At 35.2% G+C, this 19,520-nt stretch overlaps 1 long non-coding RNA gene across 1 annotated transcript; it reads right to left on the reverse strand.

Annotated features, from left to right (window-relative positions):
• Positions 1-7,291: 7,291 nt before the first annotated feature.
• Positions 7,292-9,669, reverse strand: LOC141486246 (uncharacterized). Its single transcript, XR_012467724.1, has 2 exons — positions 9,552-9,669; positions 7,292-7,629 (listed from the first exon to the last, which is right to left on the reverse strand). It is a non-coding gene; the product is annotated as an uncharacterized lncRNA (long non-coding RNA).
• Positions 9,670-19,520: the final 9,851 nt, after the last annotated feature.

Genomic DNA, 19,520 nt, shown 5'->3' on the forward strand with positions numbered 1-19,520 from the left:
CCTTGACTCCTTAAATAAACTTACATCCCAAAATCAAATTTACACTTGAAAAAAGAGAACAAGACAATAAATTAAAAAACTTTTTAGATCTGACTATAACAAAAACTTACAACAAACTAGATTTTTCCATTTACAGAAAACCAACCCAGACTGATCATGTCATTCCTTTCAATTCATTTCACCCCATGCAACATAAAATGGCTTCCTTCAATTGTTATGTTAACAGATTGTTGAACATTCCCTTATCTCCTCCAATTTTAATTTAGAATTAAATACTTTAAAACAGATTGCTGTCAACAATGGTTATCAACCATACATTATTCACAAATTAATTAGTAAATTTAAACTCAGATCAGATAGAAGATTGGCCTTTAACTCCACCACCTTAGTTAATTCACCTTCTGTGAGATATTTTTCCTTACCTTATTTTGATCAAAATATGTGTACTGTTATTTCCAAATTTATAGAAAATACCATACCTGGTACAAAAATTTCCTTTAAATCTCAAAACAACTTAAGTAACTTTTTAGTAAATTCTAAAGACAAAATCAACAAATTAAACTGTAGCGGAGTCTACAAGCTTAACTGTTCTGATTGTTCGGCATCTTACATTGGTAGAACCTGTAGACCTCTTTTCACTCGTATTAATGAACATATAAAAAAACCTGATAAATCTGCTTTTGGCCACCACATAAAATTTCACAACCACAACTTCAGTCCCAATAGAAATTCCAAAATATTACATAAAAATAGATAAAAAATTTCCTTAGACTTGACTTGTTTGAAGAGTTGGAGATTTCTAAAGAACTTTCTAACAATGATCATTGTTTGAATACTCAAGTAAACTTAAACAGAGATTTCCTCCCCCTTCATAAGAGGATTATGAATTATTAATTAATCACAGTTTATTAATATAATTTATTCAATATTTTTCCTCTACATATTCACTTAAACCTATAATGGACCACTCCTCAAGTTGGTACCATTATTTTAACATGACACTTGACACATTCTGTCTCAAGTTGTCCTTCTTCATAAGATACTTTGACTGAACCACATGGCCTGAATCCAAAAATGTATTTTCTTGGCTATAAGCCTATTTTGTTTTATATAATTTAAATATTACAATGTACAATTCACTTATCTTGATACTTCCTGTTGCCTGACAAGTAAGTAATCTCAAACAATTTTTCCAAATTTCTTAACCTTAAAACATTTTACAACTTCAATTTCACTAAATTCCCTTTTCAACTAGATCACTTACTTTCAGGTGAGCACTGATGATGACAAAAGTCGAAAGCGCTTTGCAAGAATTTCAATATATTATACACTTTAATACAAAACCTCTTCGATTCATTAATATCTATATCTGACATGTTGCTAGCTTGAGTCCTTTTGGAATATTCAATATCAATTTATCAAAGGTCATTTTTGGAAGACACTCTTATTTTATCAAGTATTAAACAATTAACATTCATAGAAAAAGTATCACATAGAGACAATAAGTGTAAATTAACTTGGTACTTTATTTTCATTTTACCTTGTCCTACACCTTTGACTGTATGAGTTATGGGGAATTTCTCAATTTTCTATTTATCGCACATAGATTTGGTGATAAAACTTCTTTGAGATCCGCTATCTAACAAAATTCGAACTTCAAATACGTTTTCACCCACCTTTAGAACATTTTCAGACGATATTATCACCATACCATTTTCAGCGGGCGATAAATGGAGGCAAAATGGTATACCATTTTCACACAGAACCATAGTTTGATACATTTCATCAGTCTAATATAATATAAATTGGTTTGGAATTCATGAAAAATATTGAAAACATTAACCGAAAATAACAATTTTATTTAAACAAAAAACTGAAATTACAAATAATAACATAAAACCAAAAAAATAAAAATTGAAATATTGATGAAAGCTGAAAATCAAATATTATTATTAATGAAAAATTAAAGGATTCCAAACCAAGTTTTGTCACAACGTTTCGATTGTTAGAATCCACAAAAGTCTTCGGGTGATGGACTTATTCCTTCGAGATACAAGTATTTATAGTCCATTCGAGTGCTTCCACCTATCTCCTCTTCTCTCTCTCCGCTTCATTGGTTTTAGCGGGAGATGGCCGTTTGCGGCGTAGAGATAAGTAACATATGGAAACCTCTAATCAAACGGGAAAACGACCAACTCCCGCCAAACAAAGGCGTTCCACGCAACATACCGCCACCCTTGAAAGCACCAAGTCTATCAAATGATATTGTCTGGTACACTGTTTATTCTAGGAGGGTTGCCGGATATCAGTTATCAATTGGCAGTAAGCACAGTTTTTGCACTGCGCGTTTGGTAACTCCCGTGGATGTTTTAACACTGACCACCCGGGTAATTCCATCTGAGCCTGGGTGAAGTTTGAGTACTCTTCCTAACCGCCAATGCTGGGATGGAATGCATTCGTCTACGAGGATTACCATGCATCCCACCTTGAGAATGTCATCAGAATGCTCCTTCCATTTTGAACGTTGCTGAACCTGGCTCAGGTACTCGTGGGACCATCTTTGCCAAAAATGTTGGGCGATTTGTTGCAACCGTTCATATTGTGTCAATCTATTTGCTGGAAGCTCCGTTAGATCTGTTTGGGGAATTGATGTGAGGGTTTCGCCAATGAGGAAATGACCAGGTGTTAGGGCACTAAGGTCGTTTATATCGTTGGATAAAGGAGTGAGTGGACGGGAGTTCATAACGGCTTCTATTTGAGTAAAAACCGTTGTTAGTTCCTCAAATGTTAAATTACTATTACCTATGACTCGAGTCGCGTGGTATTTCGCGATTTTAACTGACGCTTCCCAAAGGCCTCCGTGGTGGGGACTTCGGACAGGAATAAAATTCCAATCAATTTTGTTGTCTAATAGGAAATTAGAAGTCTTCTGCTCAGAGATAAATTCAGACAACAAATCATAAACTCGTTTCAATTCATTTTTAGCCCCCGTAAAATTAGTTCCATTGTCCGAATATTTGACCTTACAAAGTCCACGACGCGAAACAAACCTCTTCAGAGCATTAAGAAACGCTACACTGCTGAGATCACTCACTGTTTCCAAATGAACCGCCTTTGTAGTGAAGCAAATAAAAATACATAAATATGCCTTGATGATTTCGCGATTTCTCAATTTCCCATTCTTAATATTAAAGGGTCCCGCGAAATCTATCCCCGTAATAGAGAAAGGTCGATTTTGTGTAATTCTATTCGCAGGAAGATTACCCATAATACCATTCATACTAATAGGATTCGCCCTAAAACAAACTAAGCATTTTCTTAAGACGCTGCGTATAGCCATTCTCCCGTTTATTGGCCAATATCGCTGACGTAAAGATGCTAAAAGAGCTTGGGGTCCAGAATGCAACTGTCGATAATGTTCCGTTAAAATAATTAGTTTCGTTAATGCGTGGTTTTGCGCTAAAACCACTGGAAATTTTTTATCGTACGAAAATTCCGAATTTTTAAGTCGACCTCCAACGCGTATTAACTGATCTGAATCACAAAAAGGGTTGAGAGACGTCAATTTAGAATTTTTTGGAATTGCCTTTTTTCTTTCAAAACAATAGATCTCCTGTGGAAACATTTCCCTTTGAGCTATTTTTAATGAAACCATCATCGCGTGACTCATTTCTTCATTAATAATTTTCTCTCCTTTCCGATTGGATGGTTTCATTCGACAATTTTTATAAAACCGTAAAATGAGTGCAACCACATGCTGAAGGCGCTGGAGTGAAGAATATTTTTGAAATATGTCGAAATTGAAATTCACTGTTACAAATGATATCTTCACCTTACGCCTTTCAGGTGCATTTTCCTTTAATTCGCTGTTTATGCGAGAATTTTGCCAATGACATTTTTCCAATGATAACCATTTAGGACCGTGCCACAATGAAAAATAACTTTCAAGTTTGGACGGTTCGATACCGCGAGATACAATATCCGCTGGATTGTATTCGGATGAAACGTGACTAATATCGGTATGATTTTGAATTTCAGAAACCCTATTGGCTAAAAATATTTTCCAAATAGAGGTGTACTGATAATTCTAATCGTGGTAAGGATACGGTCTTTAGAGGTGCTACTCGGGACTTTGCTGTGAGTAATGTAACCGTACCCACCCTATTACTTGCGAAGCTTCTCAGATAAATGCATGCACCATATGCTGACTGAGAAGCATCACAGAACCCATGTGAACACGTTCCACAGAACACGTTCGGCATTCAATACTAAAGCTTGCCGCGGGATTTTTAAGTTATTTATCATAGGTAGTTGCTTACCTAATTCAAGCCAAGTATGTGTGATATGAGTAGGGGGAGTCTCATCCCACTCAACGCTCAATTCCCATAATTTCTGCATCATAAGCTTTGCGGTAATTGTAACAGGTGCAACTAATCCCAAAGGATCGAATATTTTTCATATCGAAGATAGAATCGAGCGTTTCGTGATTGGACCGGGTATTTCCACAGGAGACAAGTCTCTGTCGACTTCTTGTAGCTTGTGGCTATGTTTGTAGAAGTTTCCATTCTTCTACTTTTCTTTCTTCTGTCGTGCAGACATAGGTTCCTTCAGTTTCTCTTTTCAATTTCTTCCGGCAAGCATGGCTTGCAGGACTGGGAATTTCGTTAGAATTTCCTGCAGCTGCCCTAGGGCCGTTGGGAGACCTTCGGGAGAGCTGTGGGAATTCTCCGTTGCGGACACGGCTCTCGCATATGAGATTCCGTCTCTGACTACATTTTGCCTGGCTGTCCTCGGGTTTGTGGGCTGCCGTCTGTCATTTGGCACGTCAGTGGCCGTTTTTTTGTTTTCTGAGCGTTCTGGGCACCCGGAGAAACTGGCTGGATGCTCGCCTTTACAGTTGAAACACCGCATGGGCAATTTTTTTTGTCTTCTACACTCATTTGTTAAGTGTCGTCCGGCACACTTTACGCAAGCAGGAACTGCTTTACAGTTCCGATGTGTGTGTCCGAACTTCTGACACCTAAAACACTGTCCTACTCTATTCCTTGGGCGTTGTGTTTCTGCACTTACGCGGACATTTTGTAATTCTTCCACTTGAAAAATGTTAGTTTGGTTTCTAGGTACCAAGACTAATACAAATGGGATCGGTTTTCTATTTGACTTGCTCATCCGAGCAATGGAAATAACTTCAAAACCTTTTCCTTGAAGTTCGGTCTTTATGTCCTCAGTTTCCAGGGATTCTGGAACTCCCCGAAAAACGACTCTTAGAGGCTTATCGGCTTGTACTGAGTAGGTATGATACGGTATTTTTCCTAAATTCATCTATGGTGTTTAGATGAACTTTGATCCCATCGTTTGTATTTATCGCCCGCGAGATGGAAATGTTCTGCGCGGAGGCGATCGAATTAAATTCTTTCCTTTTTTCCTTCGCCCGTATTGTTATTGGCGGAGGTTTTATGGTCTTTTGTTTTGGTTGTTCTTGTCGAGTTCCCGTGGCATCCTCGACCTTATTTTCCTCATCTAATTCCATCCTTTTGGGTTTATTATCGTCTTTTGTCTGGGGATTAACCTTCTGGGCTACCTGCTTATCCTTTTGTTTAGGCCCTTCCGGTTCGCCCGAGTTTTGTGACGTACCAGGTGTGACGTCATCGGGTTTACTTTCACTATTCCTTTCAGGTAAGGAATTTTTGCTCTTTTTCTTTTTTGGTTGTTGTACCGGGCTTATTGTTTTTCCACAGAGGGCTCAGGCGTGGCCGCTCTTTTTTGGGGTATGCTTTCTTCCATGATTTCTTCATCCTCTGAAGGAATGCTGTCGAAATCCGGATCTTCTATGTCGTTTTCGTAGCTTGGCAAAGCTTCGAAAAGCTGGTAGTACTTTGGCTTGCGATTTTGTTTGTTATTTTCCATCACTTTCTCAAAATATTTATATGACTTGGCCAGCTCTGAGCTGGAAACGTCATATCTGTCTAATAATGCAGCTACTAGTGTGAGTACTGCGTCTCTTGAATTGCTTCTCCGGAAGTAGTGAATATGATTCAATAATTCCTCCATTATTAACGCTTATCGACCTAAAGCACTTTTAGGGGATAGCGGATTATAAAACTGAAAATGTCACTTTTGTCACTATCGATGTTCACTCATCAACGTCTCAATCGCAACTCATATGTTCCATTCCTTCTGACTTGCAACATCCAATTTACGAGAGATCAAATAGATTAATTAGGTATCCCAGTTGTCAAACGGTTCTCCCAAAGTTTTTAGTGAACGTGTATGTTTCTGGATGTCATCCGTTAATTTTCGTAAATTGGCACGAACGTCCCTAACAATGGCTGGCGCTTCAACTAATGCTCTGACGTGGTTTTTTATGGTCTATAATTTATTTTCATATCTAAACTTTAATAAGTCCCATGCGTTTTCGTAATTACTTTCAGTTACTTCGATTGCCTCTATAACTTTTGAAGCTTCCCCTTTTATACAACTTATGAGATAATAGAATTTTTTTATTTTGTCCATTGTGGCGTCATTATGTACTAACGCTAAAAACATATCCCTGAACTGACCCCATTTCTGGTATTCTACATAAAATTTGGGTAATTCGAGAGTTGGAAATCTAACATTGGTTGCATTATTGACCGGACTAATCGTTAAAATTGGTTGCTGGGATGTGTTTGTAACGTTTCCTGTATTATTTTCACTTTTAACCCGTTTTATAAGTAGATTTGCCCTCTCTATAATCTCACAAAATTTATCTTCGAAATTTTCACGTTCAGTACAATTATCCAATTCGGTTTCATCCAAAAACTCTATTTCACCCTGAATTCTATCGAAGTCTAACCAAATTTGCTTTGAATTGAATTGAATTGAATTTATCAGTGAAAGTATTGAACCTCGTTAAGGCACTCTTAACTTGTGCTCTTTCTAAACGCAATTTTCTCAATTCCTACGTCATAGCTATTTTTCTCTCAAACAACGATTCACGATAAGTTGGAGTTATAGGAAAATCGATATTTTTACGATAAAATGACAATACGATACGATAAATGATATCAAACGTTTTTACCCAACTAGAGCACAAAATATGTAGAAAATGGAAAAAATGATACAGACGGTTTGGTTTGTCTTCGGTGTTCACGATGGATTCGATTAATTTCTCCAATTCCTTAATGCCTGTTTACTTCTCGCTGAGAGCAGTGTATTTTGTACCATAACTTGAATGATAACCATTCGGCTGAAGGACCATGTTTTAATCTCGATGTTTCCTTAAACTACTCCGTTTAAATGATTCACTAACTCATGACAATTAACTTTATTTTGAAGTGATACAACATAAAACGTGTGGAAAAATATGCTACAATGAATTGCAATGCGTTCTCGTCGATGGACTCGATTTAACTCCCCCAAAATCCTCTTGTCTGGTCGTCACTTTGCCTGGCACACCCCGCACCTCACCGCTCTTGAGGGTTGCAATAAAAATACCTCGGCTAGCAGGCAGTCCTTAACATAATTTGGTTTTATGCGTAAACAAAACAAAGGCGTGCCACGCAACACCGCTCTTCATGCCGAAGTATAGTGAGCAATCCAGGCTTTTGATTTTGCTGTAAGAGCTGTTCAACCCTACCATACTTATTCCTGAAATAACAAGCGTGGAAAAATATAAAGCATAGGAATAGGTAGGTAATTCATCTAAAAATGATTGCAATTTCACGAGACATTCTCATATCGCTTGACACATAGTGTGCCAAAGCAAAATTACAAGGTGCTTCAAAAAGATCTCCTTTCTCAATTGAAGTATTATTGAAAAATACCATTTTTCTATTATACAGACTCCACCATTGTTTCCATTCCTCATCGATGGATTCCGGAGAAATTTTTAAAACCGTGATATTGGCTGACTTTCGGTCAGCCACACGCTTTGTATAAAGTTTACTCGTATTCATGCACCAGAAAACAATCATTTCACATAAAAAGTAGTGATGAGACAACTCCATTTCTCCTTAGTAACAGTGGCATATAAAATTTTGTTCTATTCTGCCAACGAATAATAAAACTGCATATCTGGGGGCGAGTGTTGATTAATAAATATATATGATTAGGTTGAATAAATTATTACATTAAATGGATGTTTAGATTTTATGAATTTATTTTGTGAAATTTTTACTGAACTCATCGTTATTTTATTTTTTTTCTTTGGTCTTCATTGCATATTTAGTATTGAAGGTATTATGATACATAAAGTCTACTGTTCATGAAGAATATCAATCCAGTTTCAATGTTGCTGATATATTCAAAATTTTAGTCATGGTATTCTTTAGTTTCGATGACCACTGAAGTATGACTTTCTACAATATATCTTGCAATAAATATTAAGTACGATGAAAATTCATTTCTTCGACTCACTTCTTTATAAATGTTTTCTCACGGTATTTCTTTGTAGGAACAGCTTATTTATATATTTTTACCTCATTTTGATTGAAAGTAATATTCCTGTTTGAAAACACTTACCAAACATTTCTTATGCAGCTAGGAGTAGCTGAGCTGGTGGTGTTAGGAATGAACACGCATCAAGAAGCTAAGATGTTTCCTTTTCTTTGATTAGATACATTATTTCAATTGTTAGTGACATTTCGTTTATTTTTATAGTATACTGTTCTTTTCTAGTATAATCATTTGTTATACCAGTATTCACTTGATTTTTTTATTCATCCTTTTCACTTAATTTTAAGACAACCATTTTGTTGAATAAAAACCAATTATTATTACGAGTAAGACGCAAGTACATTATGTTCACCAATTACAAAAAGTATACATACCCTAGTATCACACACAGGAAATCCAAGATTGAGATTAGATAGCTCTTTCCGCAAAATAGGGCATGGCCACATCTACTTTGAGCAAATTAGGAAATATTTATGGACCAATGTTGAAGGTGCCGCATTTGGATACTATCAAATAATAGCATAGAGAAAACCTACATTTTCATTTTTTTTATCGCTTTTCTGAGTATTAAAGGAGAAATTACAATATCTTTCAACTTTGATAGTACGATTGATTCATTTGTGTGAGCCAGCTCAAAAAGAAGTCGTTTTAAAAATGTGTTTAAAAACATAATTGGACTGAAATTCTTATAAATAAAGTATATTTCAATCGAGAATCACAACATATTGAGTTTTTATTAAGAAATCATATCACATGTATGAATGGACTGACCCGTTACTTGATGAAAACTAATAACAGTATCCATGATGATAAATAAAACAATTTTCACTAACAATTTTAATAATCCTAGAAGCGTTACGCTACAAATAGTTTTTCAGAGCTTTTTTGAAACTGTATATTGTTTTCCATCTTTTTATATCATTTGGAATTGAATGAAATATTCTGGGAGCCATTACCATTGTAGTGGTATATTGATTTTTTGTTGTGAATATACTACAATAAAATATTATACTGTATGTGTACATACACAGTGGTTTCAAATATAAATAGGAATGGTGAGATCAAAACTCTGAAGGTTTTGAAGTGGTATCTACACGATGTTCTATTAAAAATACCTGAGATAGCATATGATGCGCTTTTGTGCTATGAACCCGTCGGATGATGAACTGGATAATCCCCAAAACTGCACTCTGTATCGCAGTTTTCAATATATCTGAGTGTGATATATTCTCATCAGTTGATCATTACTAAGGATTGATATCGGATTCCTGATCAGATAAGAGAAATAATTGAGTTTAGATATCAGCAGTCGGCATGTTTATATGATTTTCTAGCGATATATTTGTTGTATTACATGAGTATTGTTTTATTGTTTCATTTTCTCTTTCAGGAAATATACTTGAGCAATTTTGGTCAATGGTGCTTTCTTTCTTGAATGTTCATCAGGGTGAAGGGGGGTAACTGTGGCAAAAAAATTGTGAATTCACTATACTTAGTCCTAGTTATTATATTTATTGATCAATTCGGTTTTAATTTAGTACACTTATCCATTCGTGATGTTAAAAATGATCCATACATTGTATGATACATATTGGAATTCGGTCGTTATGAATTGATTTTTTTTTTCAATCCCTTGCGATTGCCACAGTTACCCCACATATTGGAGCAATTGTGATTTCGAACGTGGGAAATATGACATACAGAATATTCTCTGTGTTAAAGTTATTGTAGATTGAGAACAAAAATATTCACTTTAGGATTTTCTGTGCTTAAAAAAATATTTTCATATACCAATGAAATACATAGAATATCAAATATGAGACACAGTCGAGAAAACATTATTCCTAAAATATATAAAATAGGCTAATTGACAATAGTAAATTCTGTCACTCTAGATTCTTATATTTTGAAAAATCAAATTCGAAGGAACACTTTCTACTTTTGATGGCACAAGGACGAGGTAAAATTCATTCAATTTCTTCTAAATCAATGATAGATATATCATCTTTTGGCGGATATATGAAATCGTATAACATTCCTAGTATTTCTAAGAATTCAATTCTGATTTTTTCATTAATACAGTGATCAACAATTGCTACGAAATATTTTCTGCTTTTTTTGCCTGACAATTGTACTATTATATGATTCCAACGTCTGGACTGACTTTGCTTCCTTCATTTCCTTGAACTTCATCTTTTTCATAAATTTCAAAGATTTCTTCTTCCTCTTGTCTTTATAGTTCTCCCAGATCAGGGAGAAAATCATCAGATTCTGCATATTGTATTTCTACGTCACTCTCTTCAGATGTCTCAGATATTTAAGTGCATTTCTGTTGTTTTTGTGTTTGTTGTTTAATTTTTCTGTTTTCTTTTTCGTTTTGAGTGTTTCTCTTTCTGCTTTATGACCTTTTCTAAATAATCTTTTTTTGTTATCATTTCAGCTGTATCAACTCTTTTTTTATCTGACTTTTGTATTCTTACAGTTTTTAGCAGTAGTTCTTCGAAAGTTGGCGTTGCAGAAGTGCTGGGCTCATTATTAGTCAAATCTAAAACAAAAATAAAAAGTTGCACAAAGTCCAATTTGAAAAAAATATGTTATACCTTCACTTGCTTCTTCAATTTGGAGAGTTGCATTTTCCTTAATCTGAACACCATCATCTGATTTTCCTTGATTTACAATATTCTGTTTGTCATATCGTACAAGTTTCACTTTATCAAAAATTGTTAGGGAATAACGGATCTGTCACAAGGATATACACCAGTTTTTCGAAATCAATTTATGATAGCAGTGTCTTTCATGGAATACCATACTTCTTCAAGAATATTGGCAAATATAGATTTAGAAATATTTTCACCAATGTGTCGTCGTCTTTGCCAATCAGCCAAACGTAGATTCCAAGTAGATTTCACTCCTTTGAATACTGATTAGTCCGGGAGGTAGTATTAATATTATAAAAGTCATTTTATGCACAATGCAATTCACCCATTGAAGTTGTTTCCATATACCTGAATACTAAACCGACCGTCAGACTCTCCAGTAGCGGTGAGTAAAGTCGGAGGAAGCTGCGGAAGATAACCAGTAATTTAAAAGAAAGTGATTTTATGCACTCCATAATGTCGAAAGTTCATTATTCTCAAGGTATATTCAACTAATAAAGTCAGTCGTCAGACCATGATCTGCGAGTGGATTGTTCGTCAGTCACGCGTAGTAACGTAATCCCGAATTTTGAAAAAAAAGTTATTGCATGCAGTCTGAAATTGTTAAAGTTGACAGTTTGTAGCATAAAAAGTACAAAAATAATCTTCAGACGTTATAGAAATAGTGGAAAACCCGTCAGTCGAGCAATCGAAGTGAATATTAGCTCTCGGAAATAATTAAGCGCGCGGCATCTTTTGCGGTCCAACTGACGGACTTTCCACCACGTTCATGTCGTCTGACGATTATATTTATTTTTTATACTCAAAACCTATATCTGAAATGCATACAATGCAATGCAGGATGCATACAATGACTTTGATAAGATGAAAGATAATAGATTCATCACTAAAGACTGGGAATAATTATCAATATTATGAAAATAATTGTAAATTTTAATAGTTTTCGTTATTAAAAATTTGTTCTATGAATAAAATCGTATGAAAAATAATAAAAATGTGAGAAATTATTATTCGGCTTCTTCATATTCGCTATCAGAATCACTCGCGCCCAGTGAACTTTCATCGCTACTGTCTTCCAACCCGCTTTCATTGCAATCTTCATCTTTATCGTCGTCTTGCAATTTTGTTTCGTCTGAATGATCAGAAAAATTGCATTAATATGAAGTGGAGGTTGAAGATTAACAATTCAATATCAGAGAAAAGTATGATAAATACTTATAATATTATCGCTTTCATCTTCGATAGAGTTCGTGATGCTATTTATCGAAGGCAATTGATCTCCTTCGAACCATTTAAAAACATATATGTTATCCATAATCAGTTGGAGTTAAATGAGTTGATGTTTGATGAGATGCGTGAGTCCACAATTGAACGATATAACTGCTCCTCAATAATTGTTGCAATTCTGAATGATACGGTGGAAGAGTAGAGCCCTCGAATGTTTCATTAAATTTTAAAATATCTTCATTTTTAACCTTGTATGTTTTCATGAATGCTGCTACCCGCGATAAATTTACATCATTTATATTATTGAAACCATATATACGGCAAACACATTCTTTCAATACTGCAAAATTTTCATGGGAGTTTTTTTTTTGGTAGGGTGGAAACCCTCATGGGAACTGATCGGTTGGTGTCCATCGCGAAACAGTAGTGTCGGACTCCTACCGACTAAAACCACCCCTTTGCCCTCTCTTGTACTTGGAACTGTCTGAAAGACATTGATTCAAGTAAAGGCGGCATACTACGTCAACATCCATAGTGTAAATTAAATGTTATAACTCACACAGTGTATAGATAAAAGTAGAATAGTAAAAAATTGAAAGTAAAACAGTAAAATATTAAAAGTAAAACAAAACACACATTCACACATCCAGGGTATAGATAAAATTTTCATAACGCAACGCACAGTGTAAAAGTAAAATAATAGTAAATAGTATATTATACAACGATCATTAAGACACGAGCATTAACCGGGATACGAAACGAGCCGAAGGCGAGTTTTGTAGGGTATATGCGAGTGTATTAATAACCATTACATGAGAGTTGCATACGCTATTTTTTCTAAACCCGATAAATAATGAAAAACTATAAATATTATATTTGTATTGAACACATTTACAGTAATTAACTCATATTTAAAAAAAAAAACACAAACTTAATGGTATTATCATCGATATATGAAAACTATATAGATTCTAATTATATTTATATTGAATATAACAACTGTAATTAATCTGATCTTTTGAAAATATTGGAGTCAATGGTATTCCTTCTATATCGCTGTTCTCAGACATTTTGATAATATAGGTAGGTAATATGAAAACTGATTTTGACAAATAAAGCAATTAGTTACTTAGGTTAGAATCTAGGACAAACAAAGGAACAGGATTCTTGATTGAAAAATTATGGGTTTCTATTGGTTGATAATCTGTATCGTTATGAAAAATCTGTATCATAATGGATATCATTATGAAACGGATTATGGTCATATAAGTGTATTGTTAGAGTACAGGTGTAAAAAAACAATATTTTGAAATATGTGTAAACATTTCCAACGCATAGTGATAAAGTTGAATCAATTTGTGAATACCTAGTTCACATCGATCTATCATCAACTGGCAGTCCTTGCCTCTCCCTTTCTTCTTTTTCCTTCGTTTCCATAATCGTATGTAAGAAATTTGACCCCCTTGACCAACTACGTTTGCTTTCCAGTATTCGGCCTGTGAGGTTATCTGAGGTTATTTCCATTTCGAAATCGGTCTGCAATGTGTTTCTCTGTACATACCACCTGGGACATACGAAGATCGTATGCTGGGGGTCGTCTCTTACATTACAGTATGAGCACAGCTCGTCTGAGGATTTCTTGATCTTATATGTATAGGACTTGACTACCGACGTCTAAAATACTCTTCAGTTGATGAAGTAGGGATATTAGGTGGATACGGTGGATTCAGTCTAACATGACAAAATGGCGGACGGGACCAAAGCCGTAACTGTCATCAGCAAAATAAAGGAAAACCAAAAGGAAATCTTCTCGTACATTTAGGCTTAACTTAAATTACATGGGGTGAAAGTTCTCCAGAAATCTCATCCTCCATAAAACCTCATCCTGAGGTTAAATACACGTCCCAACAGGAACAAACAAAATATGGTCACTAGACATAGTGCTCAATTAACGCAGGAACATTCAAAGTCATTAATAATCCATTCTGGATTTAATTTTACTCACAAATTTGGTTTTTCTGTCGGATTACACTAATCTCGACTAGCGTCGTTCCTTACACGAACAGAAAAGAGAAGCTAATATGGCTATTTCGAGGACTTCGACTTTCTCAAAAAAATCTTAAAACAAGTAACGACACCTCTATACAATTTCTTACAAAATAACTTACTAAACAACAGAGTTCTACCACAAAAGGAGTCTTGTTAATGCAGGGTAGGACATCTGGTTGATGATAGCCGAGTTTGTAATTTGAACACGCTATAAGCCTAATAACCAATGGAATACATGTTATAGATTGACACCATGTGGTTGAGTCAAAGTATTATATAAAAGAAGGGCAACTTGAGACAGAATGTCATAAAAAGATTATGAATTATAATTAAATTGATATAAAATTCATTATTGAAATACCTTATTCTATATTGGCTTCTTCACAACCAAAAATAATTTACAATCCATAATGAATCATTCCTCAAGTTGGCACCATTATTGTCAACATGACACTTGACACATTCTGTCTCAAGTTGCTATACAACATTTGTTTCATAGGTTGTATAATATTCCCGTTTATATCTACACCGGCACCGTTAACATCATCTCCTTCCAGAAACGGATCATCGAAGTTACGCTGGAAATCTATATTGTTATGATGTTTCTGTAGATATTCTGGACCTGTTAGCCAAAAATCTTCCAAACATCCTGCGTCTCTAGGTGTAATTTTCTCCCGTGAAATGAAATATCTTACTGAATCAAAACTGGCTAGAAGTCTCCCATGTTACAAGTTATATAGAAGGATATGTGTGTGCCCATCTGTCATGTTATGAACATCTGAAGCAGTTGTTATAATTGTGTATGTAACCAGAAGTTTTTCAACAATAAATCTACACGCATGATTCCATTGTTGCTCTCTTTGTGTTGACTAACACATAACATCAGGTTATGGGCCCAGAGTGAATTTATAGGTGAAAAATTAGTTGCTGTTTGTTGTTCATCGTGTATTCTGTTTTTCCTAAAAACAAAATGGCACGTGGGAAAGGAGCCGTGAATATTCGTCCATTTGATGGCACTGGATTCGAAAATTGGATATTTTGAGTTCAACGAGTCCTGGAGAGAAACTCACGAAGGAACCGCCAGGTGTTGAGGACGCAAATTTCCAAAAGGATGACGCTACTGCACGTGACATCATTGTTCAGTGTCTTGCCGATTCGGTATTGGAAATAATAAATTCAAAGAAGATAGCCAAGGAAATTATTACAACCTTACACACTACGTATGTGAGAGTAAGTTTAACTTCACGAATCTCCCTACAAAAACGTTTGGGAAATATGGTTTTGATGAATGTAGTTTCCCTAATAGCTACATAATTGAAATCGATAAGGTTTTCTCTGATCTTAAAAATGTTGGATGATCAGTGGATACTGCAGAGGATGTATCTCAGCTGCTAGCGTCGATGCCAAACGAGTACCAATCTGTTATAACCTCAATTGACATTTTGTTATCATCAAATGCTAATCTTGTGACAGAAGATTTTGTGAAAATTAAATTGCTCTCAGAAGAAGGAAGAATGAAATAATGCGAAAGTGGATATGAAAAAAGGAACGCATTTGTAGTATATAAACAGTTTTCTAAGAAGAGGGCACCAAGCAAAAATGTGAGACAGAACGGAGGATCTCATCCAATGGAAACATCATCTGAAGCTAACTTCTGGTGTTGGTTCTGCAAAGCAGTAGGACATTTATTTCTTCGATGTACATCTTCAGCTTGTCTTCGAAAGCAAATACTTGCCAACTGTGAAATAATTTTATGTCCACCTTGTTAACGACGATTGAGTTCACAAAGTGTCTCCGTTATATCGCAAAGAAATGCTAGAAGACACCACCAACTATCTTGCTCAAGTTCGCTGTAAACTTCATTATTTTTTTGCAGAAACAAAATTATTTCGTGCCTTGAAGCGTAAAAATGTTCTAAAACTTTTCTTCTACTCAGCCATCGTACTCCGGTATGTAAAAGTACATAGCCATTCTCACTTCCTAATTCTTCTAACAAACTCTTGAATTTCCTGTGATTAATAACGTTTTGTTATATGTTAATAACGGTTTCATCACGTCGTCAACTTCCGGTATGGTGGTACGCGCCGCAAGATTTTTTTGGTGTATGATGCAGTGAAATGATAAGATATTTATGTCATATTTCCTTTTCAAAAAAGAAATAAACCCAACCTTATTTCTTGTCGTAGATGGGCAGCCATCCGTGCATATAGATACCATAATTCCAATATCAATGCCATTTTTTTCCAAAAAAGTACAAATATCAATATAATCACTTCCTCTGGTATGTCCTTTCGTTGGCAAAAATTTGGGAAAATCTTCACGAATCTTATAATCTTCAGTACAGTACCTTACAAACAGAGAACATTGTGATGTTGATGAAACATCAGTGCTCGAATCAAATGATGAACTGAAATATTTACAATTCTTCAAGTCGTCTATGACATGATCAAAAATATGTTTCGAAATATCTTCAATTCGCAAGTGAAATCTGAGAGCTGTAGTTTCCTGATTTGTGATATTATCTGTGGTTTATTGCTGAACTTTTCAAATAATATAGTTGAAGCATTTATAAAACACTTCTTCACATTGTCAGCGTCACTAAATCTGTTTTTTCCGTTAATCATCTATCTCCCCCATAAGAACGACAACTCTCAGAAGTTGAGAAACTTGCGCGAGCTAAGGACTAACGAGGTCTTACCTTTTAACGTGTGATTCCTAACACGGTAACCTAGTAAATAACAAATTTCGTAGGACGCTCTCGTCACTGTTACATCTTGTTACATTGAAACTGACATAATATTTTGCTGCTGCTGTAATTACTTTTTCAAGACGCATAGCTTCTCTTTTCGCAATGCAGAGCCAGCCGACTGATAAACTATTGCGAAACATCTTGTATTTTGTATTATATCTCATAATAATATATTTTTTTCAATATCACACTATGTTTGTTAGGTACAACAAAATATTCTTCCTCCAAATAATCTACTTTCGTCAGAAATTTTACGTTTTGATTTTGAGGACACGCCAGCCATTGTAATGGTTACGAATTCTCGGCACTAGTGAAAGAAACTCAGTCGACTGACAAACACAAACGAACACAATAATTTACAAGTACCACGTGGCTTTGGGAACTAACCTCGAAATGAACAGGTTTACTTCGCAAGATATGTTACTCGCTTGAAGACTTGAACTAAAGAGAAAGAAGAATCATGATTTTTCTTCCACGTGTTGATGAAACCGAAAATCCGGCTTTCAGCCTTTGCCAACACCGTTCGCGGGTATTCGAACACTAGGCTTTCCAGTGTTCGACCACGGTATTCGATTTGGGTCAAAAACCCCTACACATTTTTGTGTCGTTATCAGAAAATACTATTGTCAAATAATCTAAAAATATTGTATTAGCCTTCAGGCTGCAGAAAGGGCTAGAGCCGCTAGAGGGCCGTATAGAAAAGGCTGGCGGGCCGCTGTTATCAAGTGTCAGATTTTCCTAATAGTTCGGGTTCTTTTTGTAAGGGCTCTACATCAGTTCCTGATCCAGTATAAATAATCAAATTCAGGCAATATTTGCTCGCAGAATCACACAACATGAATAATTTCAAACGAAAACGATGCCACTTGGATTTTATGTAGTGTTTAAAAACTCAATCTTCCTTTGAAAAGGACGAGGCTTTCATCGATATATACATTTTGGAAGGGTTCGAAAATTTCTTGATCTTCAATTTTTAGATGATCCACCACAAATCTTATTTTATATATTTAGTTTATCTCCATTCGAGTTTTTTTGTTATCGCGAAAATGCAACACCTTGAGGATAAAAAAATGTCTCTTTTCATCACACGTGCAAAGAAGAAAGTCTGTAACAAAGGATCAGTAGACCAATATTCATATATTCTCAACTTTTTGCACCTAGTCATTGCGAGAAGAATAATTCTCAAAAGTTAATCGATTTGGATAACACTACAAATAATAGAAAATTTGAAATTCAAAATCACTAAAAATAAGTCCATTTTAACATTTGTGTCGGGAATCTGACAAAACTAGTGCTTTGTCATACCCCAGTATCAGGTGTGAAACGGGGATTATGTTCATAGTCAAATGTTCTGGCTCATCATCCTTTTTCGTTCATCATCGTATCCCTCATCATCTTCACTTTCTCCAGTACTGAAGATGAAGATACACTCGTTATCATCAATGTTTATGCTTGTGAATTTCAAAGGATTCTAAGTAATTGAGTTTGCAACTCTTCCTTGCATAGTGCAGAATTTCCGTATCGTTTAGATTCGAAAACTTGTGGTTGCATGCCAAGGAATGGTTTGAAAACGTCTAATCATTTTTTCCCTAGTCTGAAGGACCTTTCATGTTCAGCATACCGTTTTTGGAAATTTCGTCCGCATTGTCCCACATAAACATTATTACACTCCGGACACTTAAGCTTATAAACTCCAGATTTTTCCAACTTGTCATGTTCTTTTTCCAAAATATGTTAGCGTTATCCATTTCTTGATTTCTGATTGTTTCTTCAGAAAAAACAATGTGGAAGTAGCATTCAGACCACATGCCAGGTTATCTCATTTCCTTTTCAATGCCAAAGCATAAACAACCTGTTAAATGACCAAATCGATTTAATTTACTCTCCGGTTTTCAAAATGGCACATGCGCACTGTGAACTGTAAATTCAGGTAGTCAATCATGTACCGGAATGTAGCGAATGTAGCGAATCATGTAGCGAATGTAATGAATCATTGTTAGTTTATTGTATTAGTTTGAGAATGTCCATATAGGACGAAACTGCAGTAACGTTAGTTATAAATAAAAGTGGTAAAAAACATAGAAATTTTCACTTCTCTTTTAATCACGATCTCCTACCACGTAGTAACAGCTACATCCATCAATTTACAGTTATATTACACATGTCTAGCTTGCCGTATTCGTAAGACACTCGTGAAGCTGTCCATTATCTTTCAAACGTGTACGACACTCGTACTCACATGGACGTACGCATACATGCGGCATTCGTATAGAAAGGGTTAACAGAATTTAAAGTGTCCTGTATTTGTGGAACATAATTCAGATCATTTACAACTTGATTCAGTTTGTGGGATGAACAATGTAAGTAGGTTGCAGAAGGATATTGCAAACGGATTTTCCATT

Source organism: Leptinotarsa decemlineata, unplaced genomic scaffold (assembly GCF_025532065.1).
Source record: "Leptinotarsa decemlineata unplaced genomic scaffold, Ldec_3_MD MMD2_tig00026347_RagTag_RagTag, whole genome shotgun sequence".
Taxonomy (NCBI): domain Eukaryota; kingdom Metazoa; phylum Arthropoda; class Insecta; order Coleoptera; family Chrysomelidae; genus Leptinotarsa; species Leptinotarsa decemlineata.